The sequence below is a fragment of the Oncorhynchus kisutch genome, linkage group LG28 (genome assembly GCF_002021735.2).
Source record: "Oncorhynchus kisutch isolate 150728-3 linkage group LG28, Okis_V2, whole genome shotgun sequence".
NCBI classification, from domain to species: Eukaryota; Metazoa; Chordata; class Actinopteri; order Salmoniformes; family Salmonidae; genus Oncorhynchus; species Oncorhynchus kisutch.
In genome coordinates this window covers 13,469,129-13,494,167 of record NC_034201.2, presented here as the reverse complement: position 1 = coordinate 13,494,167, position 25,039 = coordinate 13,469,129, and the positions used below count along the sequence as shown (strand labels likewise).

Here is a 25,039-nt window from a genome sequence, read left to right as displayed (position 1 = left end):
ACACCCTTATCAAGAGAAAAACCCTGGTCATTCCTACTGCCTCTGATCTAGTGGACTCACTAAACACAAATGCTTCATTTGTAAATTATTGAGTGTTGGAGTGTGCCTCTAGCTATCTGTAAATAAAATTGTGCCATCTGGTTCCCTTAATAAGGAATTTGAAATTATGTATACTTTTACTTTTGATACTTAAGTATATTTTAGCAATTACATGTACTTTTAATAAAGTATATTTAAATCCAAATACTTTGAGACTGACTCGAGTAGTATTTTACTGGGTGACTTTCACTTTAACTTCAGTCATTTTCTATTAAAGTATCTTTACCTTCACTCAAATGTGACTATTGGGTACTTTTCCCACCACTGCACAGAACGCAGTGCAACTGCCCCTGCAACTCAATTCTGCAAGGCAGCGTTCCATGGGAAATGAATGTACTTCTGGTGTACCAAAACGTATTAACCTGTAGGTGTGATCGAGGTGTAACACTAGTAACGTTAGCTAGCTTGTGAGGTAGTAGTGTGACAATGTTAGCTAGCTTGTGAGGTAGTAGTGTGACAATGTTAGCTAGCTTGTGTTGTAGTAGTGTGACAATGTTAGCTAGCTTGTGTTGTAGTAGTGTGACAATGTTAGCTAGCTTGTGAGGTAGTAGTGTGACAATGTTAGCTAGCTTGTGTTGTAGTAGTGTTACAACGGCTGCAGCAGCTGTTTTCAATTTGAAGGTGAATGTTGTTGCTAATTCGTTAATATTCCCCATTTCAAGATTAACTCTCAAACTTCATTTACAACTTATCATCATCTGGTGAGTGGCACCATTTTTGGTTGCAGCTCGCTTGCTGTTCGATATCTATTTGAAAATAATGACTGTAAAACAGTGTTGCGTTTAAACTTTAGATCACCAGTTAGTGTGATGAACGTGGAAGTAATAGCTGGTTTGTTAATTACATTTTTTAAATGGTTGTGATTTTGTATTGTTCTGATTTCATGGGGCCTACTAGAGTGAATGGGCTGCTAATTCTTTAAAATTATTTGATTCTGCGTGTGACTGCTGTAGCCTGTCTATCATCCGTGTCTGTGTTTCACCAAAACTCTCCTTCAGCGCCATGGAGTGCATAGGTATGACGGTCGCTGTCCTATCAGCACTCCGAGCCTTTCACATGGTTGTCGTCGCTATTGGTGATAGTGGTGTTAGGCTACCATAGGTTGTGTAAACAGTGTGTTTTTGGTTTTGCTGGTTACATTATTTAATGCTTTGTGTTATGTTGTGTCCACGCTGGTTCTGTCTCTGTGTGTGCGGGAGCCCAAAGCGCGGCCAGGCCTATTTGATTCATTCATAATATCATCAAAAAGCATTGCTCCTCCTTCACTACAACTAGAACGGTTTGACTACGGAAGATGTGTCGGGCACATTAAGAGATGCTATGTTTTCTGTTCTTTTCTGAAGGCCTAGGTCCTATTCAAGGTTCGACACTGGTTTTGTTCAAACAGGACATACGGTGTATGGGCATTGAAACATGATGTACATCAACTTCCATCACAAATACTCGTAGTGTTGTTGGGCTTTGTGATGGGCCTCTGCTACCCCACACACCTCTGAGAGGCTGTGCCGTGTGCCTGGGAGTGAGGAGCAGCATGGGGAGGAGGGGCTGTAATACCTGGCCGGACGTGGTGTGGGGCGAAAACAGCAGACTTAGAGCAAGGCAGAGAAGCTTCACAGACACAGAGTGGGAAAGAAACAGGAGTGAGTGTCCATGGCAACCCAAAAAGAGGAATGACATCAAACAAAGAGCAACATGATTAACAAAAACAACACTTAACCCAACTTAACAAAGGAGTGACAGAAATAAATCATGAGAAAAGTGATATGAAAAAAAAGGGGGCTCATTCTTTCATCAAAATAGTGGCATAGCAGAAATGACAAAAATGTCTTCAATTAAAGAAAACAAATAATGAAACATTTCCAAAAGTAAAAAATTGAATAAATGGTTAAGACATACAGTATGACATTACAATACATAAATACGTTGTTACCACTAATGCACATATTATAGGCTGAAACATTATTTGCCCATTGCAGCTCTATAGTTTAATTGTATCCATCATTTTGGGGGGCACCACCTTGGACCTCAAACGGGACAAAGTTGGAGATAGTCTACAAACTACACCGCATCCAGCACATCAAATGAGGTGAAAGAAAAGTGAAGAAAAACATGAAATGGGATGTCTATGATGAACACTAAATAATAAAATATGACCTAACATCATGCAGGGTTAGAGAGAGAATCAGCTGTACACATGGACCAAGTTGGTGAACCCACCATGTAACGTTACATATAAACTGGGTGGTTCAAGCCCTGAATGCTGATTGGCTGACAGCCGTGGTATATCAGACTGTATACCACGGGTATAACAAAACATTTTTACTGATCGAATTACGTTGGTAACCAGTTTATAATAGCAATAAGGCACCTCAGGGGTTTGTGGTATATGACCAATGGTTAAGGGATGTATCAAGGCACTCCGTGTTGCGTCGTGCGGAAGAACAGCCCTTAGCTGTTGTTTATTGGCCATATACCACACCCCCTTGGGCCCTATTGCTTAAATATAGTGGATGTAACTTTTCAGGTGAGGTTGAATTCAGTGGGAAATGGATGGATACTTTATATTTCTCTTTAATTCTATGTATTTGTTAGTGCATGTTGAGTCTCTTGATTGGTCAAATGGAAAGACCTAACATGCCAGAATATTATTATGATGACGACAAAACGCAAATAGGTCAAAGGTCTATTTAGTTTGCGATGGAGGCTACTGTAAAGCATCACAGCTAGTTAATTTGAAAGAATAAAAACTGTTGAGAGAAGGGCTAGATTTGGCCATCTCTGTGTGTGTGTACTGTATGTGTGTGCAGACCTGGGGAGTGCTGGGAGGTGGCCAGTGAGGTCATGGAGTTGGAGAGATTGAGGTTGGCTGTGATGCTGAGCTGGCTCTGGCCCGGCGGGGGGTAGGGCGACGTGGGCGTACGCAGACACTCCTCGCTCGTCTCCTCGTCGATCCCCGGCAGATACGTGTCAATCAAAGCATCCAGGAATTTCACTATCAGCTCAGCGTAGTCCGGGATCTGGGTTTGCTGTGTGCACAGCAGAATCGGAAAGGAAGTTAAACAGACAATAAACCTTCCATACTCTAAAAGAGGCAAACGATTTGTCTGCTCACCTTTGAGAAGGGCCCAGCGAATCTCCATAGACCATTAAACCCAAAGCCTGAGAGAGAAAGTGAAGAAACGACAATTAATAAATTGACATTTTCACCACAGAACCCATAGCTCTAATTGTAATGTGTGTGGAGAGGGGGAGGAGTGGGTGCACTCTCACTTTGTAGGTAGGAGGGCTGGTACAGGGGGGGTGACTCCTCATGGTAAACCACACTCTGCACGATGCCATGGATGGGGTTTAGGAGGTTAGGGTCCTGGCACAGTGAGAGGAGGGTGTTGATCTTCGAGTCCAGCAGGTTGTGACTGGAAAGAAGACCACAACATGATATGAAGGCTTATGTACACACTAACAGGAATATACAGTACAAGTGAAAAGTTTGGACACACCTACTCATTCAAGGCCTTTTCTATATTTTTACTATGTTCTATATTGTAGAATAATAGTAAAGACATCACAACTATTAAATAACACATATGGAATCTTGTAGTAACCAAATAGGTGTTTAACAAATCCAAATATATTTTCTATTCTTCAAAGTAGCCATCCTGCACCCTGATGACAGCTTTGCACACTCTTGGCATTCTCTCAACCAGCTTCATGAGGTAGTCACCTGGCATGCATTTTCATTAACAGGTGTGCCTTGTTAAAAGTTCATTTGTGGAATATCTTTCCTTCTTAATGTGTTTGAAACAATCAGTTGTGTTGTGACAAGGGAGGTATACAGAAGAAAGCCCTATTTGGTAAAAGTCCATATTATGTCAAGAAAAGCTCAAATAAGCAAAGAGAAACAGTACATCATTACTTTAAGACATGAAGGTCAGTCAACCTGGAAAATGTCAAGAACTTTGAAAGTTTCTTCAAGTACAGTTGCAAAACCATCAAGTGCTATGATGAAACTGGCTCTCATGAGGACCGCCTCAGGAAAGGAAGACCCATAGTTACCTCTGCTGCAGAGGATAAGTTCATTAGAGTTAACTGCACCTCATATTGCAGCCCAAATAAATGCTTCAGACAAGTAACAGACACCTCAACATCGACTGAATCAGGCCTTCATGGTCAAATTGCTGCAAAGAAACCACTACTAAAGGACACCAATAATAAGAAGAGACTTGCTTGAGCAAAGAAACACGAGCAATGGACATTAGACCGGTGGAAATCTGTCCTTTGGTTTAATGAGTCCAAATTTGAGATTTTTGGTTCCAACAGCCATGTCTTTGTGAGACGCAGGGTAGGTGAATGAATGATCTCCACATGTGTGGTTCCCACCGTGATGCACGGAGAAGTTATTTCATAGTTTTGATGTCTTCACTATTATTCTACAATGTAGAAAATAGTAAAAATAAAGAAAAAACCTTGAATGACTAGGTGTCCAAACTTGGTACTGTATGCATTTGTTCATGGCTTTATTGTGTTGAAATGAAACACTTACACAACTGGAAAGACCCTAGGGAAGACAACACTAGCTTCAGCTAAAAACTCGTAGAGGATTCTCTGGTCAAAATCATCTGTTGTATTCTTCACCAACGTAGCCTGTAGCATAGAGGCAAGACAGGAAGGAACAGTGAGATCCTTTACACCAGCATGTTAGAAATAGGCACAAACTAATGACGAGGAACTGTGAGAGAGGGAGTTTAAAAGAGAGAGACAGAGAAAGACAGAGGTGGAGGAGGAGAGCTGAGCGAGTGGTCTCACCAGGACCGTGAGCAGCAGAGCCTGGATCTTGGGGTCTGTGAGAACCTCTTCATCCAGCAGCACGTTGGACTCCGACACAGACACCTTCCTCAGGGTGTGGTGGGAGATTCTTTGGGTCGATTCTGTGGGATGGAGAGAGAGACACATGAGTCAGTGTCAAACCTCTAGCATCCCTGCCACAAACATGTAAGTGTCAGGTGAACAGGAGACACACTGACCTGGACACTCACCTATTTCATAATCGTTCTCCGCCACCCTCCTCATCTTTGGTGGCGTAGTGATGCCAGACTCCATATCTGGCCTCTTTGGTGCTTTGTTGTCTGATATCAAGTGATCAAAACTCTTCCTAGTGCCTGGTGAGCCAGCATAGAAAAATACATGATGGCCATGTTAACACACAGGTCAATTCACTTAACACTAACAATACCTAAAATAGCACAGACCTGGTGGATCCTCTATGGATATCTTGGTCATCATGTCTATAGCAGGCTAACTCCCTCTGACCAGTTCTCTCTTGATAAAAAGCTTCTGTTGATCTCTAGCAGTGCAGAATGATTGACAGGTGTCTTACCCAGCAGTTTCTTAGTGTTTGCCTGGGAAGGCTGGCCCATGTCCAGGCTCATGGACTTGCGTGTGCGGGGGCTGATCTGCCCCACCGAGGAGTAGTGAGCCACTAGGTAGCGTTCTGACACCTTGGGGGATGTCCACGGCTGACTCTCCCGAAGAGTCCTGACACAGGAGGGAAAAACAAAACATTCATGAAAGTTGAACACATATTGTCCGTACAATTCATTTTTGACATTGTACAATACAGAGAGCTGAAACTAATCTTCAGTCAGCTGCTCTGTCAGCAGGCAGCCCTGTAGACTCACCTGCAGCAGGGGTCGCTGTGGTGCACAGAGTACGTGTCCATGGGAACATTCTCCATGGTAACTTCCGAGAGGAGCAGGGACTTCCTGTGCTTGAGGCTACAGCGGCTGCGGACCTCTTCTGAAACAGTGAGGAGAGCTACACACACAGACAGGCGTCATTTCACTACGAGATCAGTTTGTTTTCTACGCAGAAACCGTTGGCATGCAAATTAAGAATATCAACGAAAATTTGCGCCACCCGGGAGGCCGGAACGAAAATCACTTTTGTTTAAAGTCAATATGAACATGGGCATCCTGAAGATGCAAGACACTCTAATAATAAAATCAATCAATAGCCTCCCGGGTGGCGCAGTGGTCTAAGGCACAGTGGTCTAAGGCACAGTGGTCTAAGGCACAGTGGTCTAAGGCACAGTGGTCTAAGGCACTGCATCGTTCGAGCCCAGGCTCTGTTGCAGGCGGTGCACAATTGGTCCAGGGTTTGGCCGGCAGGGATATCCTTGTCTCGTCGCACACTAGCGACGGGCCGGGCGCAGTGCACGCTGACCAGGTCGCTAGGTGCACGGTGTTTCCTCCGACACATTGGTGCGGCTGGCTTCCGGTTTGGATGCGCGCTGTGTTTAGAAGCAGTTGGGTTGTGTTTCGGGAATACGCATGGCTCTCAACTTTCGCCTCTCCGAGTCCATACGGGAGTTGCAGCGATGAGACAAGACAGTAACTAACAATTGGATACCACGAAATTGGGGAGAAAATGTTTTTTTTTTATATTTATTTTATAAATAAAAATGTATCAATCATAAATATTCGTAGTATGGCTTCATTGAGGATCCCTCCTGAACTCACCTGCCAGGTAGGCCACACTCTGTGTGTTCACCTCAAACTTGTCACAGTTGAGGTGTTTTCCCACCAGGGCTAGCAGTGTGTGGAGAATCCGGATGGTCCGCGCCACTGTGTTGGGGGAGGGGTGTCTGTACCCTGGACAGAGACGTGATTGGTTAGAGAAAGAGCTCAACCATGCCGACCCAATGCTTAGACACCCCCGCCTACTTACCTTTCAACAGGTGACCCACTAGTGCAAAGTTGAAGTTGGAATTGAAGTTGAGGCCCACAAAGTGGTCCATCTGTTTACAGTGCCACTCCAGAGGCTTCCTGATCTCCATAAACACCTCCTCTGGACTCTACAGGGGAAAAGAGAGGAAGATAGGGTTTACATGTTTTTGTAAATAATTAACTCAAAGTGAAACTGTGAGAAGACCTAGCCAAACCTAGTGTGAATGTTTGAGCTGAAGGTTTGTGGAAGAACATCCCTTTGAAAAGTTGTCTGTGTGTTTAGTACCTTGTCGTTGAAGACCCTGAGGCTGTCCAGTGTGTGAAGGTTCTGCTCCAGCAAGGCGGTGCCGGCAGAGTAGAGGTTGACCTCGTCCAGCTGGAGCACAGCCACGGCCACCCAGAACAGAGCCTTGTGCATGGGGGAGTCCTGGAGGAAACACAGAGGCTGTTATTTAGCCTCACCACTACTACCATCCATCACACACACACACTCACAATCCAACACACACACAGGGCCCTGTGCGTAGGCGAGCCACCAACAAACACACTTGCAGTCAGAGCGAGTCTCACACGACAATTTACTGCCACCATCTACCATCTACCAGCAGCCTATTTACCACATACAGGCAGGGCCAAAATAACTTCCCTCCTCTCTACGTGTCAGAAGGAGCTTTGGGTTCTACTTTTTAGAATGTGGTTCATACGCACGCACACACAAATAAGTTAGCTCACCAGAACATTTAATACATCCATCTCTTAAATTATCCCTTGAGATCAGCCATCTGTGTCTGTACCTTGTTGAGGAGAGGCTGCAGCTTGGTGAGAGCTATTACTGTGGCTTCTATCAACACCTGGCTGTTGTAGTTATCAGGTCCCTTTAGACAGCTCTCCAGACCCTATTGACAGACAACAGGTCAATTCAGTCTGCGCAGCACAGGTTATGCTACACACAGCATCTTTCAACAGACAGACCCTAATGAGACAGGATCAGACACTGCTCCAGCATTCACAACTACTTCCAAAACTTGTAGCAGAATCTATTCAAAGACTTGCAACATTCCCACGAGAGTAGAGGTCATGTCTGTAGATTTAGAACGCCAATTGGCAGATAAAAAGTGCACGAGATGGAAGCACGGTTACTTGAAGTGATAGATTCTATTTTGACAACAGCGCTGCTTTAAAAAAAGAGAATTGCACTGACCAGTCTTTTACAAGATACAGTACAGTCATTCAAGTGGTTTCAATGAGATGCATGTCCTAATTCTATGTATGACAGAATGTAGTGAGGAACAGGGCAGAGTGATGGGACACAGACCCTGTCTATGCTGAGCAGGGGGCTGGCCTTGCTGAGGATCCTGATGATCTGTTTGATCTGGCCATGGGTCACCCTCTTACTGATGCAGCCAAACACCACCAGGGCTCTGGGCTGCAGGGACGGGTTGTACTGAAACGCAAACCTGACAGAGGGAGAGAAAAGGAGAGAGAGCGGATGAATACACAGACTACTTTCATACGCATGCCGTATGAAAGTCAGTCAAGTTGACGGCGGAAGGTCGCCTAGCGGTTAAGAGAGTTGGGCCAGTAACCGAAAAGGTCGCTGGTTCGAAACCCAGAGCCGACTAGGTGAAAAATCTGTCTATGTGCCCTTGAGCAAGGCACTTAACCCCAATTGCTCCTGTAAGTCGCTCTGGATAAGCATGTATGCTAAATATCAAAATAAATATATATATATTTTGAAATGTAAATGATCTGAAGCCTCTCTACATTGCTCGGACATTTGCACCAATAGTAATATAAGCATCAGAAAATTTATTTAGAGCAAACAGTGTGGTTGGTTCTGTTCATTAGAAGAGTGTAAATGTTGTTACCATACCTCTGAGCCAGCTCTGTCCACTGGTCCAGCCACTTACAGCCAGGGATATCCCTCATACAGGCCTTGTGGAAAAGAGGAAACAGTTTGAATATAAAAATATATTACATATTACATTTGGTTGGTGTTCACCCAGCATCTAGCATCACCCGGTACAGACAGTAGTTTCATAGAGACGATGGAATAATGAGTGACGATGTCAGTGTGGTGATCTCTAGCATCACCCGGTACAGACAGTAGTTTCATAGAGACGATGGAATAATGAGTGACGATGTCAGTGTGGGTATCTCCTGACCTCCATGATCTCCAGCAGGGCCTCGGTGACGGTCTCCAGGGAGGACAGGGCGAAGGTCTCCCTCTCGTAGGAGCCGGGGGAGAAGGAGCGGTCGCGGTAGCTGGAGCGGAAGGCGATGACCGCAGCAGACTTGACCTTACTGATGCCGAACAGCAGGTAGAACTTAGGCAGGGAGAACTCTGTCAGGCTCAGCCTCAGGACCTGCTTGGTCTCCTCTTGAAGAGAGAAACACACAGGGGAATAGTTATCAGTTAGTTTCAGCAAGGCTATACAGTACATCAATGAAAAATCTCCCAAAAGTGTACATCTCTAGCTATCCATCTACTTTCAAAACACTGAATGACACTCATCAACCCTCTGCCTTTTAAATTGTTTCACTTCTCTCTCTCTCGCTCTGTCTGTCCTCTCTTCTCTACAGCCAGGGCCAGGATGTTGTGTGTGTGGCCTCCTCACCACTGAAGTTGAGCTGGGAGCAGGTACAGAGGGAGTGGATTATGTTGATGACCAGGCCGTGTGTGGAGGCGCGGAGGGACAGGGGGCCAGTGGCCACCAGCAGCGTGACCACGTGGAACAGGTAGGGCAGGTGAGTGGCCACGTCCAGAGAGTTGTTGAAGGACAGCATGAGCATGTAACGGGCCAGGATGGCGATGTCATCCCACATCAAGTGTTGCTCCAGGGTGGGCGTGGGAGACAGACACGTCTTATCGATGATCTTACACATGCGGATGATCACCTGCAGACCAGACAAGGGATAGAGTTAAGGTTACATCAAAGCTCTGGTACGTAGCACATCACATTACCACATTTGACATCCCCATCTTATATTATCTCTCCCATCCACCGATGATAAAAGAGCAGGATGACTCAGGACTCTTTCATGTCATTTAGCAGCATCACTGTCCTGTAGTTAAAGGTTACAGGCAGAATTGGGAATGCAGCAAGTAATGTTGAATATCCCAGTGTGGTGTTAATCAATTGTGCAATAACAATTTAAACCTGTGTTCAGTATTTTGCCTTGACATACAAGTACAGATAGAAGAGAAAAGAGACGTCACCCCACACAGACTGGCCTTTGTATTCAGTTGCCATACTGTTCCTGGTACTAGATCACATGATCAGCATTTTGTGAGGTAAGTTATGGATACTACATTGGGCAATACACTGAATGCTCTCTTTAGAAGAGAAGTAGCTCAACAGTCAAAAGGAAATGACAAGTAAAGGCAGGACACCACCTGTGACCTAAATAGGGCAGGCACTTTTAAAATGTGTCTGCTTGTATGTTTGGTTTGTGAGATGTTTAAAACAGGCTTTCATACATACTGTAGTGGTATGGTTCAACAACTAACTGTAATCAGGGTATCTGCAGCTTCTATCAAGTTTAATTTAACAATTTTTTAATACTACTTGGAATGCAATTTAATACCAATTTTGAAGTATGCATGCAGCACACATCTGCTAATATTCTCCTCCAGAAATGAGCCCATGTTGGCAAAAAGTATAATTTTTAGGGCTCTCTCTTTCCCCAAAGACTATAGCCTATATGGCACATATTAAATCAGGCAGATGTGCTATTTTAACAATGAGCATTCACCTCTAGACTAAAGAAGTAGTAGCATAGTGGCTAGGTTATAGATGGCTGAAGCATGGGGTGGCCCATCTGCATTTGTTAAGGCTACCTCAATGGGCTAATCATTAGCTGGATCACAAACTCTTAAGTGTTCAGAAAATTATACTCAATACCAAAACAATACCAATGTGAAAAAATGCCTTATAAAGTCAAATTTACATCACTGTTACTGTATAAAATAGTGGTCAACTCTGGGTGCGCAGGCTTTTAATCCAGCACTGCTCAAACTCATTCAGTGAATCAGGAATCAAACGGCTGTACTTCCAAAGCAGGGTAGCTAAGCGGGAGGGCTCGACTGACTTTTTCCAGTGCCAAGTAAGACATGAACATACATTTGATCTAACAAGTTCAGGGAATGCATGATGGATATTTGTATGTGCAACATGTCAAAATAGGATCCAGAGTAATCCAATCTATTTAGAAATTAATTTGCCAGAATGTTTTTTGTGCATATTGGCCTAGGGGCTATAATGCTACATAATTTAAAAACTGAGGAAGTGGGAATTTAAAACACATTAGCTAGATTGCTAACCCTAAATATGCTATTATTGCTAGATAGCCACGCAAAAACGTTCCATTGGTAGGCCTATATAGGCCTCCTGATATATTCACTGTAAATGGCACATCTCAACAACATACTCTGTTCGTAAAGTGGTGTTATTTCCTCTATATTGACAGTTTGAAAAATCATTCTTACTCACATGAAGCTCTCCTCTTTTTTAACAATGGTCTTTCCTGCAACTAGTGCCTTCAGAAGGTATTCACACCCCTAGACTTCTTCCACATTATGTTACGTTACAAAGTGAGATAAAAATATTTCTCTTTTTTTTTGTAAACGATCAACACAAAATATTCTGTCAAAGTAGAAGAAAAATTTGAAAATTCGTAATAAGAAAATATATTTAAAAAACACTCATATCTTGATTACATAAGTATTCAACCCCTCGAGTCAATACATGTTAGAATCATATTTGGCAGTGACTACAGCTGTGAGTGTTTCTGAGTACGTCTCTGAGAGCTTTGCACACCTGGATGATAGAATATTGCACATTCTTAGAATTCTTAGAATTCTTCAATATCTGTCAAGTTGGTTGTTGATCATTGCTGGACAGCCATTTAAGTCTTGCCATAGATTTAAGCCGATTTAAGTCAAAACTGTAACTAGGCCACTCAGGAATATTCAATGTCGTCCAGTGTAAATTTGGCCTTGTGTTTTAGGTTATTGTCCTGCTGAAAGGTACATTTGTCTCCTAGTGTCTGTTGGAAAGCAGACAACCAGGTTAGTTTTACACACCCATAACATGATGCAGCTTACCACAATGCTTGAAAATATGAAGAGTGGTATTCAGTAACGTGTTGTATTTCCCCAAAAATAACACTTTGTATTCAGGACATAGAAGTTAATTGCGCATGTTTTGGAATAAAAACTATTCTGTACAGGCTTCCTTCTTTTCACTGTCATTTAGGTTAGTATTGTGAAATAACTACAATGTTGTGGATCCATCCTCAGTTTTCTCCGATCACAGCCATTAAACTCAGTAACTGTTTTAAAGTCACCATTGGCCTCATGGTGAAATCCCTGAGCGGTTTCCTTCCCCTCCGGGAACGCCTATATCTTTGTAGTGACTGGGTGTATCAATACACCATCCAAAGTGTAATTAATAACTTCACCATTTTCAAAGAGATATTGCATGTTTGCCTTTTGGGGTTTTTCACCCATCTACCAATAGGTGCCCTTTTTTGCGAGGCAAACTCCCTGGTCTTTGTGGTTGAATCGGTGTTTGAAATTCACTACTCGACTGGGGGACCTTACAGATAATTGTATGGGGTCCAGAGATGAGGTAGTCATTCAAAAATCATGTTAAACACCATTATTTGCACACATAGTAAGTCAAAGGGGTTGAATACTTGACTCAAGACATATCAGCTTTTTATTTTGTATTCATTTGTAAAAACAAAATGCAATAAAACAATTAATTGCACTTTGACATTATGGGGAATTGTGTGCAGGCCAGTGACACAAAATCTAAATGTAATGCATTTTAAAGTCAGGCTCTAACACAACAAAATGTGGAAAAGGGGTGTGAATACTTTCTGAAGGCACTGTACATTTTGAAATGTTGCTCAACTGTTAGAATGCATCTCTATTTATTCATTTTGTTTGCCACGGTGGTATTAAGCAGCGGCACAATATAATGGAAACGCTGTAGTCACTCTGTCAAGACCTTTGAAAACTGAATTTAAGACATGAAAACTTTTGAAGGCCTTTAAATCAGATAAGTTAATTTAACACGTTTTAAGGACCCGCAGACACCCTGTGTAATGTAATCTGTAACATTGGCTAATATGTTAGCTACTCCAATTAATTCAGTGACATTTACACAATTACATCTTGCCATAAAGCAGTATAATAAATGTACAAAACAGATCTTTCATGTCATTTTATAGAACAAGGGACATCTGGAAAGATTGTATTCATGTGTGCAGCATCTGTATTGATGTTTGTAGCATATTTCAGCCACACCCGTTGCTGAGGTTCATAAAATCGAGCACATAGCCATGCAATCTCCATAGACAAACATTGGCAGTAGAATGGCCTTACTTACTCAGTGGCTTTCAACGTGCCACCGTCATAGTCAGTTCATCAAATGTCTGCCCTGCTAGAGCTGCCCCGGCCAACTGAAAGTGATGTTATGGGGAAGTGGAAAGGTCTTGGAGCAACAACGGCTCAGCCGCGAAGTGGTAGGCCACATAAGCTCACAGAACAGGACCGCGAAGTGCTGAAGTACGTTGCGCGTAAAAATCGTCTGTTCTCGGATGTAACACTCACTACCGAGATCCAAACTGCACCTGGAAGCAACGTCAGCACAATAACTGTTTGTCGGGAGCTACATGAAATGGGTTACCATGGCCAAGCAGCCGCACACAAGCCTAAGATCACCAGGTGCAATGCCAAGCTTCGGCTGGAGTGGTATAAAGCTTGACGCCATTGGACTCTGGAGCAGTGGAAACACTCTCTCTGGAATGACGAATCACGCTTCACCATCTGGCAGTTCGATAGACGAATCTGGGTTTGGCGGATACCAGGAAAAGGCTACCTGCCCGAACGCAGTGCCAGCTGTAATGTTCGGTGGACTAGGAATAATGGTCTGTGGTTATTTTTCATGGTTCGGGCTAGGCCCCTTAGTTCCAGTGCTTCCAACTTTGGGGAAGACCCTTCCCTGTTTCAGCATGACAATGCCCCCGTGCCCAAAGCAAGGTCCATGCAGAAATGTGTGTGTCGAGATCGGTGTGAAGAACTTGACTGGCCTGCACAGAGCCCTGACCGCAACCCTGTCAAACACCTTTGGGATGAATTGGAACGCCGACTGCGAGCCAGGCCTAATAGCCCAACATCAGTGCCCGATCTCTCTAACGCTTGTGGATGAATGGAAGCAAATCTCCGCAGCAAAGTTCCAACATCTAGTTGAAAGCCTACCCAGAAGAGTAGAGTCTGTTATAACAGCAAAGGGGGACCAACTCCATATTAATGCCCATGATTTTGGAACGAGTTGTTCAACAAGGTGTCCACATACTTTTGGTTATGTATTGTATGTCGCAATGGTAATTCTTGAGGTGTTTGTGTGTGCGTTTCTCACCTTGCTGGACACCAGCTTGACATTCCCGGAGGCCAGCGCCACAGCTGTGTCAGCCATGACCTCAGCCTTGATGGAACCCAGGCCTCCTGTTGCGCTGGTCTTGATGAAGCTGTCCAGCACCACGTCCAGCAGGTCAGTTATCTACAGAACAGGGACAACAGGACAAACCATAAACTCATCTCCATTAATAGCCCACAGAGGTGTGATGCAACCCAGAACTTTCACCAAAGTTCTCACAGTAGACCTATAGATACTGGGACTTGCACAACGGCCTCAGCGTATGCTTTTTTGTTGTTGTCTCAAGTCATTTCTCTTTCAGAATGACTACTCAGCCAGCATCTTTTTTAGTCAGACGTTCCTCTCCACGCTAATACACAAAGCTTTCCGTGGCAAGCATGATAACTGGTGAGAGCTGAAAAGTACAGAGACGCTGACACAGAAGTCAGAATCATTTGTAATGACAACATACAGTGCCTTCAGAAAGTATTCAGACCCCTTGACTTTTTCCACAATTTGTTGTGTTACTGCCTGAATTTAAAATAGATTAAATTGAGATTTTGGGTCACTGGACTAAACACAATACCCCATAATGTCAAAGTGGAATTGTGTTTTTCTAAATTTTGACAGATTATTTAAAAATGAACAGCTGAAATGTATTTAGTTAATAAGTATCCAACCCCCTAAATAAGTTACATGGACTCACTGTGTGCAAAATTGTGTCCAACAAAATACTAACACTTGTCTTTTGTTGGACATCAGACTGTAAAAACACCTGGAAATAAGCTCTGAGTGATTTTAATTTAAGAAATCTGTTCCCAAGTATTCCCACACATAATAGAGAAACACGTGATTATACACAAATGTAAGCAAGGTTTTAAATTCTTATGTTTTAGGCTTCTTGCAGCCAATTTACAGTCGACAAATTATGTTACTGGCCCCCGACCATCCGCTCAAGAAAAAAAAACAGCCCATGGCTGAATCTTGTTGATGATCCCTGGCATAGGGTGTCCCTGTCCAGCATCTATAACATCCTGAACAGTGGGTTCACTGAATCCTTCAGCCATTTCCCAGTGCATGAATCAGCAGTAGCATTAGGCAATAACAGACACTGCACAGGCACAGTAATATTCAATATACCACCCGGTACTCTACCCTGCACCTAAGAGACTGCTGTCCTGAGTACGTAGTCATTGAACACTGGTCACTTTAATAATGTGTACATACTGGTTTTACCCACTTCATGTGTACTGTATTCTAGTCATGGCTAATCACTACTGCTGTATACACCTTTTCTATTCATATACTGTCCATACATACTATTTTTTTTAAATATTTCTTAATTTCTTATTTTTAAGATTTGTGTGCATGGTTTTGCTAGGTATTACTGCACTGTTAGAGCTAGAAACAAAAGCATTTCGCTGTACCTGCGATTACATGTGAAAATATGTGATTTGAAATACTGGTTGATACATGGGCTAAAACGCATACAGAGAGGAGAGAGAGACCCCCACCTGTCCTAGACTACCCCAGATCTTAGCCTGGATAGAAGGGTACATCTGCTTCTCGTTGATAGTCATGGTGATGAGCTTGTCCAGGATGGCGGTGACACGCTGGCGCTTGGCGTCGTCATTGTGCTTACAGAACCTCACCAGGTTGAGCAGCCAGGGGGTCATGTACTCCAGACACAGGTGTTTCAACTCAATACCTAAACACACATCAGAGAGGATGTTACAGTGTGTGTGTGTGTGTGTGTGTGTGTGTGTGTGTGTGTGTGTGTGTGAGCGTGAGTGCATGTATGTGTGCGTTTGGCGTATGTGTGTGGAGGGCAGGAACAAGGATACTGACTAGATTTGCTGAAGCCAGAGATACACTCTTCCAGGAACTCCAGGGTAAGGTGTGGTTCGTTGGCGGCCAGTGTCTTGCTGATGGACACTATGAAGAGGGTGTTGTTTGCAGGGATACACAGGCCCGACGTCTCCAGCAGCTGGCCTTCTATCTTCAGGTTGAAGGTGCAGGTCAAGGCACAGAGCAGGTTGTAGGCCGCCGATCTGAAACCAGCACAGACAGAAAGGGAAGGAGAGAAAAAAAATAATAGTACGTAAGTAAGCATCATAGATGTATAATTCAAACATCCCTATGAAGCCTAACGGTCTGCTCTCATAGTCCCATCAAAATCTATACTAATCACATATGACTATTTTCCACAGCTGTGTTTCTGACCTAAGGCTGGGGTCGGAGCTGCCCAGGTTGAGCAGGGCAATGTTGAGCAGGGTCCCCGGCACGTCTTTGGGCCTGATCTTGGTGTGCTGGGGGATGGAGTCCGGCTGGGACAGCTCCCAACGCGTCCTGATGTGGATGATGGACTGGACGATGGCCTCACACTCCTGGTGCATGAAGGTGAGCGGCGTGCCCTGGTTGGCGATGGTAAGCGTGAACTGGTTCTCATCCACCAGGCAGATCTCCTCTATCTCTGAGGCATAGTAGATGTCGTTGAGGAAGACCGACTGACCCAGGACCCGGGTACGCTCTGCTGACGTCACCTGGACTGCTGTGGAGCCCACCTGGGGACAACAGAGACAGCTCATTGAGACTGAGTCACTATGCTATATGGTCCACAAAAGAGTAACATGGTTTAAAAAAAACTTCCATTATCAGCCGGAGTCTGGTTTAGCGGATGACCCTTCAGACCACATCTACTTCCGGGGGACAAGCATTCAATCCGTCTCAGACATTCGTCATTCCTGTCTGTGCCCCCCCTAATTACATCCCAAAAAGTATGTAAGAATCATATAACATTATAAATCTACTGACTCCCCCATGTCCTGACCTTGATGGAGACCTTGGTGTCCTTGTGGGCCAGTTTGAGGGCATTGTGGAACACCTTGAGGTCCTCCTCCAGGGCTAGCGTGGCCGCAGGCAGCTTCTGCTGGTCAGGCTCCACATGCTCCGCAAGCCGCACTGGTGAATCAATGAACAGCAGCTTCTTGCTCCCCTTCAGGCCTGTCAGCAGTCTCTCGTGGTACTTAGTGTACTCCCTCACCCACGTGTTGCAGTTGTAGATGTAGATGGCAGCCACGTTCTCGTAGGCGAAGCCCGGGAACACCACAAACCACTTGGACAGGAAGTCAGTCTTGAAGCGGTTGCTGGGTCCGGCGTGGGTCAGGTCCACCACAATCTCATAGGGCTTGGCGTAATAGGGCTTCAAGGTCAGCAGCACGTGGTAGATTAGAAGGTCACCGTTGATCTGGCCCGTCTTGAATCTGGGAGGGTAAAGAGGGAGAGGGGGACGTCACAGAAGCATTCGTGGTTTTCATTGTAATTTAAATAAGGTGCACAAGACAGGAAGTGTGTGTTATGCCAACCTGATTGTCACAGTTCAACACTTGATTCGGTTGGAAAATGACAGACAGTGTGAACTGGATTAACAAGCAGACATGGGCTCTCAAATCCTCAAAATGTTCTACAGCTGCACCATTGAGAGCATCTTGACTGCAACACTGCTTGGTATGACAACAGCACCGCCCTCGATCGCATGGCGATACAGAAGGTGATGCGGACAGCCAAGTACAGTCGTGGCCAAAAGTTTTGAGAATGACAAATAATAATTTCCACAAAGTTTGCTGCTTCAGTGTCTAGAAATGTTTGTCAGATGTTACTATGCAATACTGAAGTTTAATTACAAGCATTTCATAAATGTCAAAGGCTTTTATTGACAATTACATGAAGCTGATGCAAAGAGTCAATATTTGCAGTGTTGACCCTTCTTTTTCAAGACCTCTGCAATCCGCCCTGGCATGCTGTCAATTAACTTCTGGGTCACATCCTGAATGATGGCAGCCCATTCTTGCATAATCAATGCTTGGAGTTTGTCAGAATTTGTGGGTTTTTGTTTGTCCACCCGCCTCTTGAGGATTGACCACAAGTTCTCAATGGGATTAAGGTCTGGGGAGTTTCCTGGCCATGGACCCAAAATATCGATGCTTTGTTCCCCGAGCCACTTAGTTATCACTTTTACCTTATGGCAAGGTGCTCCATCATGCTGGAAAAGCCATTGTTCGTCACCAAACTGTTCCTGGATGGTTGGGAGAAGTTGCTCTCGGAGGATGTGTTGGTACCATTCTTTATTCATGGATATGTTCTTAGGCAAAATTGTGAGTGAGCCCACTCATTTGGTTGAGAAGCAACCCCACACATGAATGGTCTCAGGATGCTTTACTGTTGGCATGACACAGAACTGATGGTAGCGCTCACCTTGTCTTCTCCGGACAAGCTTTTTTCCAGATGCCCCAAACAACTGGAAAGGGGATTCAGAGAAAATGACTTTACCCCAGTCCTCAGCAGTCCAATCCCTGTACCTTTTGCAGAATATCAGTCTGTCCCTGATGTTTTTCCTGGAGAGAAGTGGCTTCTTTGCTGCCCTTCTTGACACCAGGCCATCCTCCAAAAGTCTTTGACTCACTGTGCGTGCAGATGCACTCACACCTGCCTGCTGCCATTCCTGAGCAAGCTCGGTTCTGGTGGTGCCCCGGTCCCACAGCTGAATCAACTTTAGGAGACGGTCCTGGCGCTTGCTGGACTTTCTTGGGCGCCCTGAAGCCTTCTTCACAACAATTGAACCGCTCTCCTTGAAGTTCTTGATGATCCGATAAATGGTTGATTTAGGTGCAATCTTACTGGCAGCAATATCCTTGCCTGTGAAGCCCTTTTTGTGCAAAGCAATGACGGCGGCATGTGTTTCCTTGCAGGTAACCATGTTTGACAGAGGACGAACAATGATTACATGCACCACCCCCCTTTTGAAGCTTCCAGTGTTATTCGAAACTCAATCAGCATGACAGAGTGATCTCCAGCCTTGTCCTCGTCAATACTCACACCTGTGTTAACGAGAGAATCACTGACAGGTTATCAGCTGGTCATTTTGTGGCAGGGCTGAAATGCAGTGGAAATGTTTTTTGGGGATTCAGTTCATCTGCATGGCAAAGAGGGACTTTGCAATTAATAGCACTTCATCTGATCACTCTTCATAACATTCTGGAGTATATGCAAATTGCCATCATACAAACTGAGGCAGCAGACTTTGTGAAAATGTATATTTGTGTCATTCTCAAAACCTTTGGCCACGACTGTATATCTCCCTGCCATCCAGGATCTCTATATCAGGTGGTGTGAAAGGAAGGCCTGGAAAAATCATTAGACTCCAGCCACCCAAGCCATAGACTGGTCTCTCTGCTTCCAGTCAGCAAGTGGTACCGGTGCATCAAGTCTGACACCAACAGGCTCCTGAACAGCTTCTATCACCAAGCCATAAGACTGCTAAATAGCTAACAATATGGCTACAGACAGTTAACCCTTGTAATTTAATTTTGCAGCATCTCTATGCACACTCATAGGACTCCACACACACACACACATTTCCCTGCACACTGTAAATACTGTATGGTATTGGAACTGACTCTGTATTTTGCTTCTTACTTTCTTGTGTATTTTTGTTCTACCTTGTGTTATTTGTAGTGCTACATCGATGATGATTACTGCATTGTTGGGTTTGGAGCTTGAGAGAAAGGCATTTCACTGTACTTGAGCACATGACAAACTTGGAACTTGAGTCTGCAAAGACAGAAATTAGAAACAGATAGGAGGAATGACTGATGTACAGTTAAATGAATGGCTAATGTACAGCTTTCAATTAAATATTTGGTTAATAATAGAATTAATAAATAATTAAATTAATCTGACAATGCAAGACATTAATTTGTTGAATAACGTCTACCTATAGTAGCATTAGTAGGAGGAGATCGGTGTGCCTTGTAAGGATCCGGCGACGAGTGGCTAATCTGCCTTTGCCATCGGTACTATTGGCCAACGTACAATCGCTGGATAATAAAGTGGACGAACTTCAAGCACGTATATCCTACAAACGGGACATTAAAAAAACAAACATCTTATGTTTCACCAAGTCGTGGCTGAACGACTACATGAATAACATGCAGCTGGTGGGTTACACACGTATCGGACGGTCAGAACAGCAGCCTCTGGTAAGACAAGGGGTGGCGGTCTATGTATATTTGTAAACAACAGCTGGTGCACGATATCTAAGGAAGTCTTGAGGTTTTGATCGCCTGAGGTAGAATATCTCATGATAATCTGGAGACCACACTATCTACCAAGAAAGTTTTAATCTATATTCTTTGTAGCTGTCTATTTACCACCTCAAACTGATGTTGGCACCAAGACTGCACTCAATGAGTGCAGCCATTGTATACAGCCATAAGCAAACAGGAAAACGCTCACCATAGGTGGTGCTCCTAGTGTCCGGGGACTTTAATTAAAAGGAAACGTTAATCCATTTCTACCAGCATGTTAAATCTGCAACCAACCAGAGGGGGGGGGGGGGGACTCTAGACCACCTTTACTCCACACAGCAGTACAAAGCTCTCCCTCGCCCTCCATTTAGCAAATCAGACCATAACACTATCCTCCTCAGTCAATAAAAAAAAAGTGGTCAGTTGAAGCAGATCCTAAGCTACAGGACTGTTTTGCTAGCACAGACTGGAATATGTTCTGGGATTCTTCCAATGCCCTTGAGGATTACACAACATCAGTCACTGCCTTCATCAATAAGTGCATTGATGACGTCGTCCCCAAAGTGACTGTAAGTACATACCCCAACCAGAAGCCATGGATTACAGGCAACATCCACACTGAGATATAGGGCAGAGCTGCCGTTTCAAGGAGCGGGACTCTAACCCGGAAGCTTATAAGAAACCCCGCTATGCCCTCCGACGAACCAGCCAACAGGCAAAGCACCAATACAGGACTAAGATCGAATCGTACCACACCGTCTCCGATGCTCGTCGAGTGTGGCAGGGCTTATAAACTATTAGAGTACAAACAGAAGCACAGCCGTGAGCTGCCCAGTGACGGGAGCCTACCAGACAAGCTCAATTACTTCTATGCTCGCTTTGAGGCAAGTAACGCTGAAACATGCATGAGAGCATCAGATGTTAAAGATGACTGTGTGATCACGCTCTCCGTAGCCGATGCGAGTAAGACATTCAAATAGGTCAACATTCACTAGGTCGCAGGACCAGACGGACTACCAGGACGTGTACCCCGAGCATGCGCTGACCAACTTGCAAGTATCTTCACTGACATTTTCAACCTCTCCCTGTCTGAGCCTGTAATACCAACACCAAGGTAACCTGCCTAAATGGACTACCAACCCGTAGCACTCATGTCTGTAGACATGAAGTGCTTTGAAAGGCTGGTTATGGCTCACATCAACACCATTATAACAGAATCCCTAGACCCACTCCAATTTGCATACTGCCCCAACAAATCATGCCATCTCTATTGCACTCCACACTGACCTTTCCCACCTGGACAAAAGGAACATCTGTGAGAACGCTATTCATTGACTACAGCTCAGCATTCAACACCAAAGCTCATCACTAAGCTAAGGACCCTGGGACTAAACACCTCCCTCTGCAATTGGATCCTGGATTTCCTGACAGGCCACCCCCCAGGTGGTAAGGATAGGTAACAACACATCCGCCACGCTGATCCTCAACACAGGGGCCACTCAGGGGTGCATGCTCAGTCCCCTCCTGTACTCCCTGTTCACCCAAGACTGTGTGGCCAGGCACGACTCCAACACCATCATTCAGATTACAGACGACACAACAGTGGTAGGCCTGATCACCGACAATGACGAGACAGCTTATAGGGAGGTCAGAGACCTGACCGTGTGGAGCCAGGACAACAACCTCTCCCTCAACGTGATCAAGACAAAGGAGATGAATGTGGACTACAGGACAAAGAGGACCAAACACACCCCCATTCATATCGACAGGGCTGTAGCGGAGCAGGTTGAGAGTTAAAACATGTTGAGGCTAGGGGGCAGTATTTTCACTTTTGGATGAAAGGCGTGCCCAGAGTAAACGGCCTCCTACTCTTTCCCAGATGGGAATACATGCATAGTATTATTACTGGTGGATAGAAAACACTCTGACGTTTCTAAAACTGTTTGAATTATGTCTGTGAGTATAACAGAACTCATATGGCAGACAAAAACCTGAGAAGAAATCCAAACAGGAAGTGAGAACTCAATTTAGAAAACAGTGCCATTGGATGTCCACCTTAGATATGGATGAGAATGCACTTCCTAGGGCTTCCAAAATATGTCACAGTCTTTAGATTCTGGTTGTATGATTCTAGTATAAAAGGTGGGGCTCATAATAGCTCTTTGAGTGGGTGGTCTGGCAGAAAGCCTCGGTTTCATTATGCACGGTCACGAGAGAGTGTTCTTGCGTTCCTATGCTTTTCTTCAGACAATGAAATTCTCCGGTTAGAACCTTATTGCTGATTAATGTTTAAAACATCCTAAATATGGATTGCATACATCATTTGACTTGTTTCTATGACCTGTAACAGAGCTTTTTGAGTTTTTGTCTGGAGGAATTGCTCGTGCTTTTTGAGGCTTGAATGCTGGGCTGAACAAGCTAACAAGTGGCTAAATTATGGGCTTTTTGGAACAAATCAGTCATTTATTGTCGAACTGGGATTCCTGGAACTGCCTTCTGATGAAGATATTCAAAGGTACGTGAATATTTAGTGTTTTTGTAGCTTCTGTTGACGCCAAAATGGCGGCTATTTCTTTGGGTTCTGAGCGCAGAAGTAAAAAAAAAAAAAAAAACATCTGACACAGCGGTTGCATAGAGGATACATTCATCTTTAATTCTGTGAATAACACTCGCATCTTTTATCAATGTTTATTGTGAGTATTTTTGCAAAATCACCGGATGTTTTGGAATCAAAACATTACTGCACGTAACGCGCCAATGTAAACAGAGTTTTTTTTATATATATCTATCTATCTATCTATCTATATATATATATATATATATATATATGCACATTATCGAACAAAACACACAATACATGTATAACATGATGTCCTATGAGTGTCATCTGATGGAGATAATCAAAGGTTAGTGATTCATTTTATCTAAATTTGTGACTGTGAAATATCGCTCTGTGTGTTTTTGAATTTGGTGTCCACATCACAAACAAACATCCAAGCACACCAAGACAGTCATGAAGAGGGCACCACAAAACCTATTCCATCTCAGGAGACTGAACTGAAAATATTTGGAATGAGTCCTCAGATCCTCAAAAGGTTCTACAGCTGCACCATCGAGAGCATCTTGACTGGTATGGCAACTGCTCGGCCTCCAACTGTAAGGCACTACAAAGGGTAGTTGCGTACCTCCCAGTACATCACTGGGGCCAAGCTTCCTGCCACCCAGGACTTCTATACCAGGCGGTGTCAGAGGAAGGCCCTAAAAATCAAAGGCTCCAGCCACCCTAGTCATAAACGGTTCTGCACAGCAAGCGGTACCGGAGGGCCAAGTCTAGGTCCAAGAGGCTTCTAAAAAACAGTTTACATACACCTTAACCAAAGACATTTAAACTCAGTTTCACAATTCCTGACATGTAATCCTTGTAAAAAATTATCTGTCTTAGGTCAGTTAGGATCACCACTTTATTTTTAGAATGTGAAATGTCAGAATAATAGTAGAGAGAATTATTTACTTCAGCTATTATTTCTTTCATCACATTCCCAGTGGGTCAGAAGTTTACATATACTCAATTAGTATTTGGTAGCATTGCCTTTCAATTGTTTAACTAGGGTCAAACGTTTTGGGTAGCCTTCCACAAACTTCCCACAATAAGTTGGGTGAATTTTGGCCCATTCCTCCTGACAGAGCTGGTGTAACTGAGTCAGGTTTGTAGGCCTCCTTGCTCGCACACGCTTTTTCAGTTCTTCCCACAAATTGTCTATAGGATTGAGGTCAGAGCTTTGTGATGGCCACTACAATATCTTGACTTTGTTGTCCTTAAGCCATTTTGCCACAACTTTGGAAGTATGCTTGGGGTCATTGTCCATTTGGAAGACCCATGTGACCAAGCTTTAACTTCCTGACTGATGTCTTGAGATGTTGCTTCAATATATCCACAATTTTCCTTCCTCGTGATGCTGATTTATTTTGTTAAGTGCACCAGTCCCTCCTGCAGCAAAGCACCCCTGCAACATGATGCTGCCACCCCCGTGCTTCACGGTTGGGATGGTGTTCTTCGGCTTGCAAGCCTCTCCCTTTTTCCTCCAAACATAATGATGGTCATTATGGCTAAACAGTTCTATTTTTGTTTCATCAGACCAGAGGACATTTCTCCAAAAAGTACAATCTTTGTCCCCATGTGCAGTTGCAAACCGTAGTCTGGCTTTTTTATGGCGGTTTTGGAGCAGTGGTTTCTTCCTTGCTGAGCGGCCTTTCAGGTCATGTCGATATAGGACTCGTTTTACTGTGGATTTAGATACCTTTGTACTTGTTTCCTCCAGCATCTTCACAAGGTCCTTTGCTGTTGTTCTGGGATTGATTTGCACTTTTCACACCAAAGTAGATTCATCTCGAGGAGACAGAACGCGTCTCCTTCCTGAGCGGTATGACGGCTGCGTGGTCCCATGGTGTTTATATTTGCGTATTATTGTTTATACAGATGAACGTGGTAATTTGGAAATTGCTCCCAAGGATGAACCAGACCTGTGGAGGTCTACAATTGTGTTTCTGAGGTCTTGGCTGATTTCTTTTGATTTTTCTATGATGTCAGGCAAGAGTTTGAAGGTAGGCCTTGAAATACATCCACGGGTACACCTCCAATTGACTCAAATTATGTCAATTAGCCTATCAGAAGCTTCTAAAGCCATGACATCATTTTCTGGAATTT

At 44.0% G+C, this 25,039-nt stretch overlaps 1 pseudogene; it reads right to left on the bottom strand.

Moving 5' to 3' along the window:
• LOC109873160 (neurofibromin-like) overlaps window positions 1-25,039 on the bottom strand; it is an 82,253-nt pseudogene that overhangs the window by 6,000 nt on the left and 51,214 nt on the right.